Below are 14601 nucleotides of genomic sequence, written 5' to 3'. Positions count from 1 at the left end.
AGTTCAATTCCAGGTCAGGGCACATGCCTCGGATGCAGGCTTGATCCTCAGTGTGAGGTGTGCAGGAGGCAGCCAATTGATAATTCTCTCTCATCACTGATGTCTCTCTCTCTCTCTCTCTCTCTCTCTCTCTTTCTCTCTCTTTCTATCTTCTTTCATCTCTGAAATCAATAAAATATATTAAAAAACAATAACTGTGGTACATTTACATGATGGAATACTACTCAACCATAAAAAGGAAATCTTACACTTTGCAACAACATGGATGAACCTGGAGAGCATTATGCTCAGAGAAATAAGCCAGTCAGGGAAAGACAAGTACCACATGCTTTCACTCATATGTGGAATCTAATGAACAAAATAGAAACTAACAAACAAAATAGAAACAGACTTATTTATAGAGTACAGACTGACAGCTATCAGAGGGGAGGGGGGATGTGGGGCTGTGTGTAAAAGGTAAAGAGATTAAGCAAAAACAAACAAACAAACATACAAACAAAACAAAAACCTAAAACTCATAGATATAGACAATGGTATAGTGATTACCAGAAGGAAATGGAGGTGGGGGAGGTAGAAGAGGGTAAGAGTATATATGAGGGGAAAATGTTGATGGAAGGAGACTTGCCTTGGGGTGATACCAGTAAACACACAGCACAATATACAGATGATTTATTATAGATTTGTGCACCTGAGAGCTATATAATTTTATTAATCAATGTCATCACAATAAATTTAAAAAAACATGTAAAATGAATTAATTAGCACCAAAAGAAAAAAATAAATTGAAACAATTAATCCACATCATTTATGGAACACCTATAAAATATCTAATCTTAAAGAATAGTAACCATCAATAAAATTTAAAAGGTAGAGTATAGTTGTTAATTATACTTTGGGATAAAGAGGTTAAAAATTTAAAAATACTTGAGCCTTTTTATCATATGTCTTTAACAAATAGGAAATTTGGATTTGTAAATAAGAGATCGTTCAATAGGTTTTACTTCAGGACTATTTGCAAATAAGACATAATAGCAACAGCTGTTATTAAACAAACAAACCAAAAGATTTAAAGTTCATAGCTCACTGAGTTTGTGCCACAAATCAAGAGATCAACACACTAATAAATATATTAGCACTTGGTTCATTCTATAGTCAATTGTGGTTAGTAGTCAATACAGACATCAGCAGAATAATATCAAGTTTTAGAAGAAAAAACATATTATATCTTTAGAAACAAAAGGGGAAATAAATACTAAGAATACAATGCAACATAACAACATAATACAAAGTAGTTATACTTTTAAGAACTACATATAATTTACACTCAAACCACAATATATTATAAATATTAAGTCTATTTAACAAACGTTGAATATTGCCATGTACCAGACATTAATTTAAGTGCTCAGAATATCAGGAGCACACAAAACAGATTCTAGGGAGACAGGCAAAAAACAATAGTCATAATAAATCACCAACTATAAAGTATGTTAGAAATTAATAAGTGCTAAAAATGTAATAAAGAGGGTCAAGGGGATTTGGATTGCATGGTTGAGGCTTGTGATTTTAAATATAGTTGTCATGGCAAGTCTCACTGAGAATGAGACATTTGAGCATCCTTGAAGGAGAGACAAATTTTCACTATGTGGCTGTCTGTGTGAGGAGCTTCACAGGCAAAGGTAACAGCTGGTGCACAGGCCCTAAGGCAACAGCATAAGTGGTAAGCTTGAGGAATAGGTAGAAGGCCAATGTGACTATAACAGAATGAGAAGGAAAGGAGGAGATGAAGTCATAGAAATACTAGAAGGCAGGATCTTTAAGGACCTGTAAGTCATTGTAAGTACTTAGCCATGTGTGATGGAAGAAATAGACATTAGAAGGTTTTGAACAGAGGGATAATAAGACCTGAGTTAAGTTTTAATAAAATCACTCAGAAATTTGTTAATACAATGTGGAATGAGGTTAGGCAAAGACAGAAGCAAGAGAGGGATTGTGGAAACTGAAATAATGGGGGAGCTACGAAGGAGGTAAAATTCTTTGATTCTAGATAAAGTTTAATATAGAGTAAATTAGAGGCCTGGTGCATGAAATTCATGCACTGAGTGTGTGGGGGGGGAGGATCCCTCAGCCTGGCCTGCACCCTCTCACAGTTCAGGACCCCTCAAGAGATGTCCCCCTGCCAGCTTAGGCCCGTTCAGGAAATGGGCCTAAGCTGACAGTTGGAAATCCCGCAGTCCGGGACCTCTCGCTCCTTACAGCCCGCCTTCTCACTGCTCCTTACCACTCAGCTCACTGCTCCTTAGAGCTGCCATGGAGGCAAGAGAGGCTCCCGCCACTGCCACTGTGCTCACCAGCCATGAGCCCTATCTTTCTGTGTAGTTGTCTGTGGGCCAACTGCTCTCTTCCTTCTCACTTAGGGCAAGCAGCATGTGAGGGCAGAGTGCACTGTCGTGGAATTCAAAGGGCTGCCCGGAGCTGAAGGGAGGGCCCACGGAGTGAGAGGTGGACACAGAGGATGCTATCTCACCCAATTGTGGGGTGGGCTGGCTGGCCTTAATCTGCCTGACCCCATGCAAGGTGGGACCAAGCAGGGTGTCTGCTTCTCCATTCTCCATCCTTCCATCTGTGACACCTTTCACCCTTGCCAGGCCTCCCCCAAAGTGAGTTCAGCTCAATCTCTGAATGTAAAAGGACACCGGGGGGGGGGGGGGTGCCTTCACTCCAGTGCCCCCTGATTCTCAGCAATAGGACCTGGTCGATAGGACCTAATCTCAGGACGATGACCGCAGCTGCAGAACATAGATCTGTTTCAAGAAAAGTTGGAAATGCAGACTTTAGTATGAGCCCCTATTCCAAAAGGTGGAAGTTTATTCACATTGTGGCAAAGACACCTTCAAGAGTAACATAAGTGGGTAAAGTCAGGGCCAAACCAGGCCATTTCCTCATCTAATCTCTCTGAGGCGCGTAGACAGAACCAAGTCTCAGCTCTTCGCAGGACACTTCCAGGGTTTTTTAAGCCTAAAGGACAGTAGTCTGTTTCCATTCTTGTTCTTTGGGATTTTTTTATCCCAAAGATAAAATGATACGTACATTGGGGCAATCCTCTTGAGATACAATATTCCAGTTGCACCCATGTGATGACGACAGCACCCCTTAGAGGAAGAGAGCCGACAGATGAGGAACAGGAAATTCTGAAAACCAAAGTAATGACAGAGATGCTAAGCCTTTCCTTCACGTGTCTGACACTCCTCTTCAGGCGGCTTGCAGGCTGGGCGTCTGCTGGACCTTTACCACTTGATGTCCTGGCAGGCTGCCCTGGGCCCTGCTAGATGGTGTGTGGTGCCACCTGGGCCCAGGGGGAGTCTAGTCCCCCTCACCCCAGCCACTCCTGGTACAACTCCTGCACATGGGCGCTGGCCTTGGGGGGTCACACCGGGATGGCAGCATAGATGCCTTCCATCTGCCACAGAAGAGCCCTGTCTGCACACCCATCATCTGCCTGGGCCTCACCCCTGCTGCTTAGGCATCCCTGGCGCAGGCCAGGACCTCCACAAAGTGGCAGGGGAACTTGCCCCTCTACAGCTTCAGGAACACTTCTGGATCTTCCGAAAGCCATAAGCAACCTCAAAGCTTAGCAGAACCTCTCTGTCCCTTTCAAGGGTGACCTCCTGGAAGTCTTTGTTCTTCAAGGTGCGGTAGATGAGCACTTCCACGTCCTCATTGAACAGCTCCTTAGCCATGTGCCTGAAGATGTGTGCCAGGTACCCCTCAGAGCTGGCACCCTTGTGGAGCCTCACCTCCTTCTTCATGTCTCCAAACAGAATGTCCACAGTGGGGTCATTCGAGGCGAGGTCATTTTGCTCCATTATCTGGACAATTTCACCTGAGATTAACATGCAGTCAGTGCCTTGGGAACTATGTAAAGCTGTGGGGACCCCATCTTCTCAAAGGGCCTTCAGTTTCTTGTCATAACACAGGGCCACAATGACATGAAAAATCTTGTCTGGGGACAGGTTCTGCCATTTGGTTAAGTAATCCTTCACCAGAGAGCCCATGATCCGCTGGGGAGACTTGGCCATTTAGAGGTGGGGGTGATGGGGTGACCCAGCACATGCTCTGCATATCGGTCCCAACTGGAGCAGGCAGAGGCCAGCATGGGTAGCCAGGGCTCTTCCTCACTGTTGCTGGCAGTACTGACACACAAATTCCTTCTGACTCTCCAGGATGCTGAAGCCCACAGCTATCTTCATGTCAAAGACAGTGCACCCCAAGGCTTTTGAGGAAGCCGCAGAGCCTCTGGATGCATCAGTGACACTGAGGCTGAATTTAGCAGCAAAATAAGGCAGACACTAAGGACACATGGACACTGCTAGTGCTTTGTGCTGTGAGGTATCACATTTCTTAATAAAGTTCAGAACACGGAAAAAGTCCTTGGTGTTCTGTTGAGAAACTTGGACTCCTTCCTCTGTGGTCACATAACTATCACATGCCAGGCAGACACTCACTTGGCATTGGCCAACTTATAAAATTCTCCCTTCTCTCCTGAGCCGGACTCCAGAAACGTTGACTGTGGCATTCTCTTGGTCATCGATTTTTGTTTTTTACTACATTCCTTCTGTTTGCAGTAATCACACTTCATCTGGAGCGGGGTGGGCGGGGGCCGGTTCAAGTGACCTGGAGGAAGCACAGGGAGAGAAGTCAGTAACTGCTGGTCGCCCCTGGCACTGCTGGCAGTATCCTTTCTTCCTTGTGGAGCATCTAGGGAGGGGAAGCGGCCACAATGCCCGAGGCTGAGTTCCAGATGGCCGGCAGTACTGTTGGGATTGTGCCAGCAGCGATGGTCTGTTGGTGCCTGGCCTGTCCTCTTCAGATTCAACCTGCAGGACTACTAAGGGAGCCAGTACAAGGTAGGGGAAGCGGCCTCTGTGCCTGAGGCCGAGTTCCAGATGGCCAGCAGCACTGTCGGGATCATGCTGGAGGCACTGATCCATTGGTGCCTGGCCTGTCTTCTGGAGATCGAAACTACAGGACGACTAACGAAGCCAGTCCCCAGTTCCACCCCACCTCCACCACTGATTGACTGGAGTCTGAGGACCAGGAGGAGGGACCAAGAGGCTTGCCTTCCAGCTGCTCGCCAGTCCCAACACTCACTCTGGTTCCCTGCTAACCATCCCCTGATCAATGGGAGCCTTTGGGCAGGGGAGGGACCAACTGGTCTGCCTTTTGCCCGCTCACCAGTTGCTGCTGCCACGAATTCATTGGAGCCTGAGGGACCCTGGTTCCCCCATTAGCCATCTACTGATCAATGGAGCATGAGGGCCAGGGGATGGACCGGCCGTCCATTTGGTCATTGTGGACCCTGGGTTTTTATATATTAGGATAGTATATTCTACCAAATTGGGGATGGAATGAGAAGGAATAACAGAAATTAAAGATGATCCTGCACAGCAAAAGAAAACATCAACAAAATGAAAAGGGAGCCCACTGAATGGGAAAACATTTTTGCCAATGCTACATTTTATAAGGGGTTAATTTTTAAAATATATGAAGAACTTATACTGCCCAGCCAGTTTTGCTCAGTGATTGACCAATAACCATGAACCAGGAGGTTGAGGTTCAATTCCTGGTCAGGGAATATTCTAGAGTTACAAGTTACTAGCTTGACCTTCAGTATGAGGTGTGTAAGAGGCAACCCATCAATGATTCTCATCATTGGTGTTTCTATCCCTCTGTCCCCCTCCCTTCCTCTCTCTGAAATCAATGAAAACATATTTAAAAAAAGAACTCATACTAGTCAACACCAAGAGGACAAACAACCCAATTTAAAAATTGAAAAAAAGGGCCTGAATAAACACTTCTCCAAAAAGAACATACAGAGGGTCAATTTACATATGAAAAAATGCTCAACTTCACTAGTCATCAGGGAGATGCAAATTAAAATCACAATGAAATATAACCTCACACATGTCAGAATGGCTACCATCAATAAATCAACAAACAACAAATGCTGGTAAGGATGTGGAGAAAAGGGAACCATTGTGCACTGTTGGTGGGAATGCACACTGCTGCAGCCACTATAGAAAACATTATGGAATTTCCAAAAAATTTAAAAATGGAACTGCCTCTTTTTAAATATATTTTATTGATTTTTCACAGAGAGGAAGTGAGAGGGATAAAGATTTAGAAACATCGATGAGAGAGAAACATCGACCAGCTGCCTCCTGCATGCCCCCCACTGGGAATGTGCCCACAACCAAGGTACATGCCTTTGACCAGAATCGAACCTGAGACCCTTCAGTCTGCAGGCCGACACTCTATCCACTGAGCCAAACCAGTCAGGACTGGAACTGCCTCATGACTCAGTGATTCCACTTCTGGGGATATATCCAAAGAAATCCAAAACACTAATTTGATAGAATATATGACTCCTATGTTAATTTTAGCATTATTTGCACTAGCCAACTTTTGGAAGCAACCCAAGGGTCCATCATATATGTCTATATAAAAGCTGCGGTACATTTACACAATGGAATACTACTGGACCATAAAAAGAAAGAAATCTTACCATTTGCAACAGCATGGATGCAGCTGGAGAGTATTATGCTAAGTGAAATAAGATGGTCAGAGAAAACAAGTACCATATGATCTCACTTATATGTGGAATTTAATGAATAAAATAAACTGAAGAATATAATGGAGCCAGAGGCACCGCTACATGGAACAGACTGACAGCTGCCAGAGGGAAGGGAAATTAGGAGATAAATGAAAGAAGGTGAAAGGATTAAGCAATCCTATATAATAAAAGAGAAACATGCAAATTAACGTTCCTTTGCTACGCTCAAGCCACACCCATAAGCCATACCCACCAGCCAATCAGGAGCGAGTATGCAAATTAACCCAACCAAGATGGCGGCAGCCACAGAGCTGGAGCAAACAGGAGGCTTGGGTTGCTCCCGATGATGGAGGAAGCCAAGCTTCCAGCCTGCCCTGGGCTCCGCTCAAGGCTACAAAGTTTCAATTATAGAAGATAAATAAATCCCAGAAAAAAAAAAAGAGGCTGGGAGCTTGGATCTCTGGGGGGCGTGGTCAGCCTGAAAACGACCTTCAGCCCCTCACCCAGGCTTGCCAGGCACCCCAGCAGGATGCCCCCACCCTGAAGGGGCTGTGGGCAGCCTGAAAATGGCCCTGGGCCCCTCACCCAGGCTGGCCACACCCCCAGGGGGTGAGGGTCCCTGCTGGGGGGCTTGGCCAGCCTGCAAACAGCCATCAGCCCCTCACCTAGGCTGGCCAGGCACCCCAGCGGGACCCCCAACCTGATCCGAGACACCCTTCAGGGCAAACCAGCTGGCCCCCACCCTTGCACCAGGCCTCTATCCTATATAATAAAAGGGTAATATGCAAATTGACCCTAATAGCAGAATGAGTGGGAATGACTGGTCACTATGACACACATTGACCACCAGTGGGCAGATGCTTAATGCAAGAGCTGCACCCTGGTAGTCAGTGTGCTCCCACAGGGGGAGCTCTGCTCAGCAACAAGCCAGGCTGACAGCTACCAGCACAGCGGTGGTGCCAGGAGCTTCTCCTGCCTCCTCAGTAGTGCTAAGGATGTCAGAATGCAGCTTAGACCTACTCCCCGCTGGCAAGTTGACATCCCCCAAGGGCTCCTGGGCTGCCAGAGGGATGTCTGACTGCCAGCTTGGGCCCCATCCCCCAGGGAGTGGGCCTAAGCCAGCAGGTGGACATCCCCCGAGGGGTCCCAGACTGCGAAAGGGCACAGGCCAGACTGAAGGAACCCCCCAAATGCACAAATTTTTCTGCACTGAGTCTCTAGTCTATTTATATAAAAACCCTGGGTGTAACGACTGAGGCTTGACCAACTAAAAGAAATTCAGTCCTGCAGGGGTCACCTTGGCAAGAGCTGTGCCCTCCCCAAGCTATTTCCAGTGAGGACGAGGTTTGAGGCAGGAACCCGCCCTCGGAGCATGAACGCACTGAGTCCTGGCTTGCCTTGGCAAGGGCTGCACCCTCCCCGAGTTGTTTCTGACCAGGGCAAGGTTTGAGGTGGTGCCGGGAGCCGGTCCATCCTTGCTGCTTGACACAGTCGCTGCAGAGAAGAAACGTCTGCACAGCATATGTTTCAAAGGACCTGGCGTATATAGCATACTGTTCTTAATATGTTTTACTCCCCTTAGCGCTATGTGTTTTGACCAAGGTCACCTCTCTGAGAAAGGTTGTTTCCCCAGGTGGGAATTTTTCCCTGAGGTTAGGGAGGGGATACAACCCCTTAATTAAGTGCCAGGCAGGTAGTTAAGCTACATAATCTTTACTCCCTGGAATGGAGATAAGAAACACCCTAACCTTTGTAATAGAAATTGACAGGATTAAAATCGACTGGTATAAATATAGATGTAACAAGACAATAAACATCAGATCATCATCAGATCCTAACCAGAACCTAGCCAGAGAACATGGCAAAAGATCCTGGACAGAACCTGGCTACAGAACTTCACTGGAGAACCTAGACAGAACATGGCAAAAGAACCTGGATAGAACCTGGCTAAAGAACCTGGTGACTGAACCTGGCTGGAGAACCTGTAGAACCTGGCTGGAGAACCTAGCGAGAGAACATGGCACCAGAACTTGGTTGGAGATCCTGACCAGAACTTGGTTGGAGTTCCTAACCAGAACTTCGCTGGAGATCCTGGAGGGAGAACCTCGCTATGCTGATGAACTGAAACCAGTTTCCATGTCATTCATTCTTCGCCGACTCCGTCCACACCTCTGGGGACCCCTGGACCCGTTGGGGTTGGACCTCAACAAGGTGGGAAATGGCCATTGGAGCATGGAGGCATATATATATATAAAGTTTTAATACATTATATTAAAGGTCGTGGTGGTACTGTTTTACCCACAGCATCTATAGGAATTGATGCAAATTTACTTCTTGGTGGAAGAATCTTTCATTGCCAATATAAATTACCCATTCCACTAAATGAAACTTCAATTTCTAGACTCGATATAATCAGTGAAGTTTCTAAAACTATTAAAAAGGCCCAACTTCTCATTACTGATCAATGCACCCTGGCATCCAGTCATGCTATAAATGCCATAGACAGATTTCTAAGAAAAATTATGAATTTGAATGTTGTATTTGGTGGGAAAGTTCTCCTTCTTGGAGGATATTTTTGACAATGTCTCAGTATTGTACCACATGCTATGCGATCAGCCATAGTACAAACGAGTTTAAAGTACTGTACTGCTTGGGGATGTTTCAGAAAGTTTTCTCTTACAACAAATATTAGGTCAAAGGATTCTGCTTATAGTGAATGGTTAGTAAAACTTGGAGATGGCAAACTTGATAGCAGTTTTCATTTAGGAATGGATATTATTGAAATCCCAAGTGAAATGATTTGTAATGGATCTATTATTGATCCATTTTGGAAACAGTATATCTGTAGATAATATTAATCCACTTTGGAAATAGTATATCTATAGATAATATTAAAAATATATCTAAACTTGCAATTCTTTGTCCAAAAAATGAGCATGTTCAAAAATTGAATGAAGAAATTTTGGATATACTCGATGGAGATTTTCACACATATTTGATTCCATTAATTCCACAGATGATGCTGAAAAGGAAAATTTTCTCATCAGATTTCTTAATAGTATTACTCCTTCAGTAATGCCGTGTCATAAATTAAAATTGAAAGTGGGTGCAATCATCATGCTATTGAGAAATCTTAATAGTAAGTGGGGTCTTTGTAATGGTATCATATTTATTATCAAAAGAGTACAACATAACATTATCAAAGCTGAAGTATTAACAGGATCTGCAGAGGGAGTGGTTGTTCTGATTCCAAGAATTGATTTGTCCCCATCTGACAGTGGCCTTCCATTTAAATTAATACGACAGTTTCCCATGATGCCAGCATTTGCAATGACTATTAACAAATCACAAGGACAAACTCTAGACAGAGTAGGAATATTCCTACCTGAACCCGTTTTCGCACATGGTCAGTTATAGGTTGCTTTCTCTCGAGTTCGAAGAGCATGTGACGTTAAAGTTAAAGTTCCAAATACTTCATCACAAGGGAAATTAGTCAAGCACTCTGAAAGTGTTTCCACTCTTAATGTGGTGTACAGGGAGATATTAGCATAAGTTTAATCACTTTATCAGTCATTGTTTGCATCACTGTTGTTTTTATATCATGTTTTTGTTGTTTTCATATCATGTTTTTGTTCTTTTTATATCATGCCTCTGTTGTTATATCCTTTTGTTACTGTTTATTTATTAATAAATTTATATATTATTTTCATATACATTTTACTAATTTCCTTTCATCTCTCACACTTCTATTATAGGGAAAGGGCAAAAGCAATATTAATTAATTCTCTTTTAATGTGCATGAATTTAGTGCACTGGGCCACTAGTACATATGTAAAACACATAGACACAGAAACAGTATGGTATTAGCGAGCGTTAAGAGGGTGGGTGGAGTTGGGAAAAGAAGGGGAAAATTAGGATTGAAAGAGACTTTGCTTGGGGTGATGGGCTCATGATGCAGTGTGCAGATGATGTTTTCTTGAATTATACACTTGAAACCATTATGGTTTTGAGAATCAATGTCACCCCAATAAATTCAATAAAAAACAAACAAAACATAATCCCAAAAGTTTTTGTTTGATCAACAGAAATGGAGTTGCCACAGAATTTGAGATGGGAATGGCTATAGGTACAGCAGTTTTAAGGAAGGGGATAATGATATTGGTTTGGGGCCAAATGTAAACTGGATCTTAATGTTAAAATAATACATAGCCTCTAGGATCAAATTTTCAATTAAAATGTACTTTAAATCAAAGACTATGTCTCTCAGCTTTTAAAATCTCACAAAATATCTTGCACAGGTCATCGCACGCAGAGTATGTAATAAGAATACTTGCTGAATGAATTAAATGTACTCAGTTCTTGCAAATTGCTCATCCTCCCAATACTCTGTGTAAAATATATAAATATAGCTTCTCTCAAATCATTGTTTAACATTTTGTTTATCCACTATTATAACCAAAGAAACATTTTTAATGGATAAAATAGCCAAACTGATATTTCTAATATAATATAAAGGTAATATGCAAATTAACCCTCACACCTTCACAAGATGGCTACCTACGACCCTGCCAGCAGGGGGTTAGTCCAACCCCAGCAGGTCCAGGGGTTCCCAAAGGTGTGGACAGAGTCAGGGAAGAAGAAATGACACGGACACAGCGTTCAGTTGATCAGCAGCCTAGCCAGGTGCTCTAGTCAGGTTCTCCAGCCAGGTTCTGTCTGTATTCTCCTGTTACATCTGTATTTATACCAGTTGATTTTAATCCTATCCATGCTATTCCAAAGGTTAGGGCATTTGTTATCTCCATTCCAAGATCACTACTCTATTATTCTGTTAAGCTACAAGGAAGTAACTGAAGGAGATTATCCTAAGTAAAGATTATGTAGTTTAAGTGTGATTGTAGTTAAAGTGATTAACTACCCGCCTGGCACTTAGTTAAGTCCTGTTAATCCCTAACTCCAGGGGAAAATCCCCACCTGGGGAAACAACCTTTCTCAGAGAGGTGACCTTGGTTAAAACACATAGCGCTAAGAAGGGGAGCAAACATATTAAGGACAGTATGCCATATACACCAGGTCCCTTGAAACATATGCTATGCAGATGTTTCTTCCCTGCAGCGACTGTGTCAAGCAGCAAGGATGGACCGGCTTCCAGCAGACGACCAAACGACTAAACAGCAGGCTGCTTGGGTCAACCACACTGGTGGGGGCGGGGGGGAATGACGGGAGACCAGGCCAGGAGAAGGGGCAGTGGGGGTGACCAAGCCAGCAGGGGGGCAGTTGGGGGTGACCAGGCTGGCAGGGGGGTAGTTAGGGGCAACCAGGCTTGCATGGGTGGACAGTAAGAGGAAACCATGCTGGTGGGGGGGCAGTTAGGGGTGACCATGACAGCAGGCAAGCAGGTGAGCTATAAGGAGCCAGCAGTCCAGGATGGTGAGAGGAATGTCCAACTGCTGATTTAGGCCAAATCCCCTGGATTGGGCATAAACAGGCAGTTGGATATCCCCCAATGGGTTCCAGATTGGAGAAGGTGCAGGCTGGGGTGAGGGGACACACTCCCCCCACCCCCCCTGCCATGCACGAATTTTGTGCACCAGGCCTCTAGTATAACAAATAATATTTATTTATTTATTTATTTATTTATTTATTTTAATTTAAATTCTTTATTGTCTAAAGTATTACGAGTGTCATTTTTTCCCCATTGACCTCTCCCCAGAGACCCACACACCCCAGCACATGCCCTCATCCCCCTACTGTCTGTGTCCATTGGTTATGCTCATATGCAAGCATACAAGTCCTTTAGTTGATCTCTTACCTTCTCACCCTCCCCTTCCCACATAGATTGGACAGTCTGTTCAATGCTTCCATGTCTCTGGTTCTATTTTTGTTCATCAGTTTATGTTGTTTATTATATTCCACAAATAAGTGAGATCATGTGATATTTATCTTTCTCTGATTGGTTATTTTGATTAGCATAATGCTCTCCAGTTCCATCCATACTATTGCAAATGGTAAGAATTCCTTCTCTTTTTTTCGACAGCAAAGTATTCCATTGCGTAGATGTACCACAGTTTTATAATCCACTCATCTGCTGATGGGCACATAGGCTGTTTCCAAATCTTAGCTATTGTAAATTGTGCTGCTATGAACATAAGGGTGCCTGTATCCTTTCTGATTGGTGTTTCTGGTTTCTTGGGATACATTCCTAGAAATTGGATTATGTGTTCAAATAGGAGTTCCATTGTTAATTTTTTGAGGAAACGCCATACTGTTTTCTACAGTAGCTACACCAGTCTGCATTCCCACCAACAGTGCAAGAGGGTTCCTTTTTCTCCAGAGCCTCTTCAGCACTTGTCATTTTTTGATTTCTTTATGATAGCTATTCTGACAGGTGTGAGATGGTACCTCATTGTTGTTTTGATTTGCATCTCTCGGATGATTGGTGACTTTGAGAATGTTTTCATATGTCTCTTGGCTTTATGTATGTCCTCTTTCAAAAAGTATCTATTTAGGTCCTTTGTCCATTTTTTGATTGGATTGTTTATCTTTTTTTTGTTAAGTTGTATAAATTAACATATATAAATTTTGGAGATTAAAACCTTATCAGAGATAATAACAATGGCAAATATGTTCTCCCATGCATTGGGCTCTCTTGTTGTTTTGTTGATGGTTTATTTTGCTGTGCAGACACTTTATTTTGATGTAGTCCCATTTGTTTATTTTCCTTTTAGTTTCCATTGTCCTAGGAGCTGTATTGGTAAAAATATTACCAAAACATATGTCTGCTATTTTGCTGTCTATGGCTTATTCTAAGATTTTTATGGTTTTCAGTCTTAAGTTTAATTCCTTTATCCATTTTGAGTTTATTTTTGTGTATCGTGTAAGCTGGTGGTATATATATATTTTTTTGCATGTATCTGTCCAGTTTTCCCAACACCATTTATTGAAGAAACTGTCTTGACTCTATTGTATGTTCTTACCTCCTTTGTCAAATATTAGTTGAGCATAATGGCTTGGGTTGATTTCTGGGTTCTTTGTTCTATTCCATTGGTCTATATGTCTGTTCTTGTGCCAGTACCAAGCAGTTTAAGAGTGCCTTTGTAATATAGCTTGATATCTGTTATTGTGATTCCCATCAACTTTCTTCTTCTTTTTCAAAATTGCTTCAGTTATTTGGAGTCTTTTTTTTATTTCAGATGAATTTTTAAAGAGTATTTCTAGGTCTTTGAAATATGTCATTGGTATTTTAATGGGAATTGCATTGAATCTATAGATTGCTTTGGGTAGTATGAACATTTTAATGATGTTGATTCTACCAATCCATGACCATGATATATTCTTCCATATATTTATGTCTTCCTCTATCCTATTTTTAGCATCCTGTAATTCTCTGAGCACCGGTCTTTTAAGTCCTTTGTTAAATTTATTCCTGGGTATCTTAATTTTTTGTTGCAATGGTATATGTGATTTTTTTTTTAGTTTCTCTTTCTGTGAGTTGATTATTGATGTACAAAAAAAGCCACAGATTTCTGGGTGTTAATTTTGTAGCCTGATATATTGCCGAATTCATTTATTAATTCTAGTAGTTTTTTGATGGAGTCTTTAGGGTTTTCTATGTACAGAATTATGTCATTTGCAAATAAAGACAGGTTTACTTCTTCTTTCCAAATTTGGATATTTTTTTATTTCTTCTTCTTGTCTGATTGCTATGGCTAACAATTCCAGTACTATATAGAACAGGAGCAATAAAAGTGGGCATCTCTGTCTTGTTCCTGTTTGTAGAGGAAATGACTTTAGTTTTTGTCCATTGAGTATGATGTTGGCTGTAGGTTTGGATATAAGGCTTTTATTATGATGAGTTATGATCTTTCTATTCCCACTTTGCTGAGAGTTTTTATCAAGAAAGGGTGTTAGATTTTGTCAAATGATTTTTCTGCATCAATTGATATGATTATGTGATTTTTGTCTCTCAATTTGTTTATGTGATGTAT

General features: G+C 42.4%; 1 pseudogene; it reads right to left on the bottom strand.

Moving 5' to 3' along the window:
* Nucleotides 1-3373: 3373 nt before the first annotated feature.
* Nucleotides 3374-4639, bottom strand: LOC139002541 (nuclear prelamin A recognition factor pseudogene; annotated as a pseudogene).
* Nucleotides 4640-14601: the final 9962 nt, after the last annotated feature.

The sequence above is a fragment of the Myotis yumanensis genome, unplaced genomic scaffold (assembly GCF_028538775.1).
Source record: "Myotis yumanensis isolate MYYU_CA2020_CCGP unplaced genomic scaffold, mMyoYum1.0.hap1 SCAF_2, whole genome shotgun sequence".
In the NCBI taxonomy this organism is placed as follows: domain Eukaryota; kingdom Metazoa; phylum Chordata; class Mammalia; order Chiroptera; family Vespertilionidae; genus Myotis; species Myotis yumanensis.
Note: the sequence above shows the minus strand (reverse complement) of the source record. Positions and strands in the feature narration are given on the sequence as shown.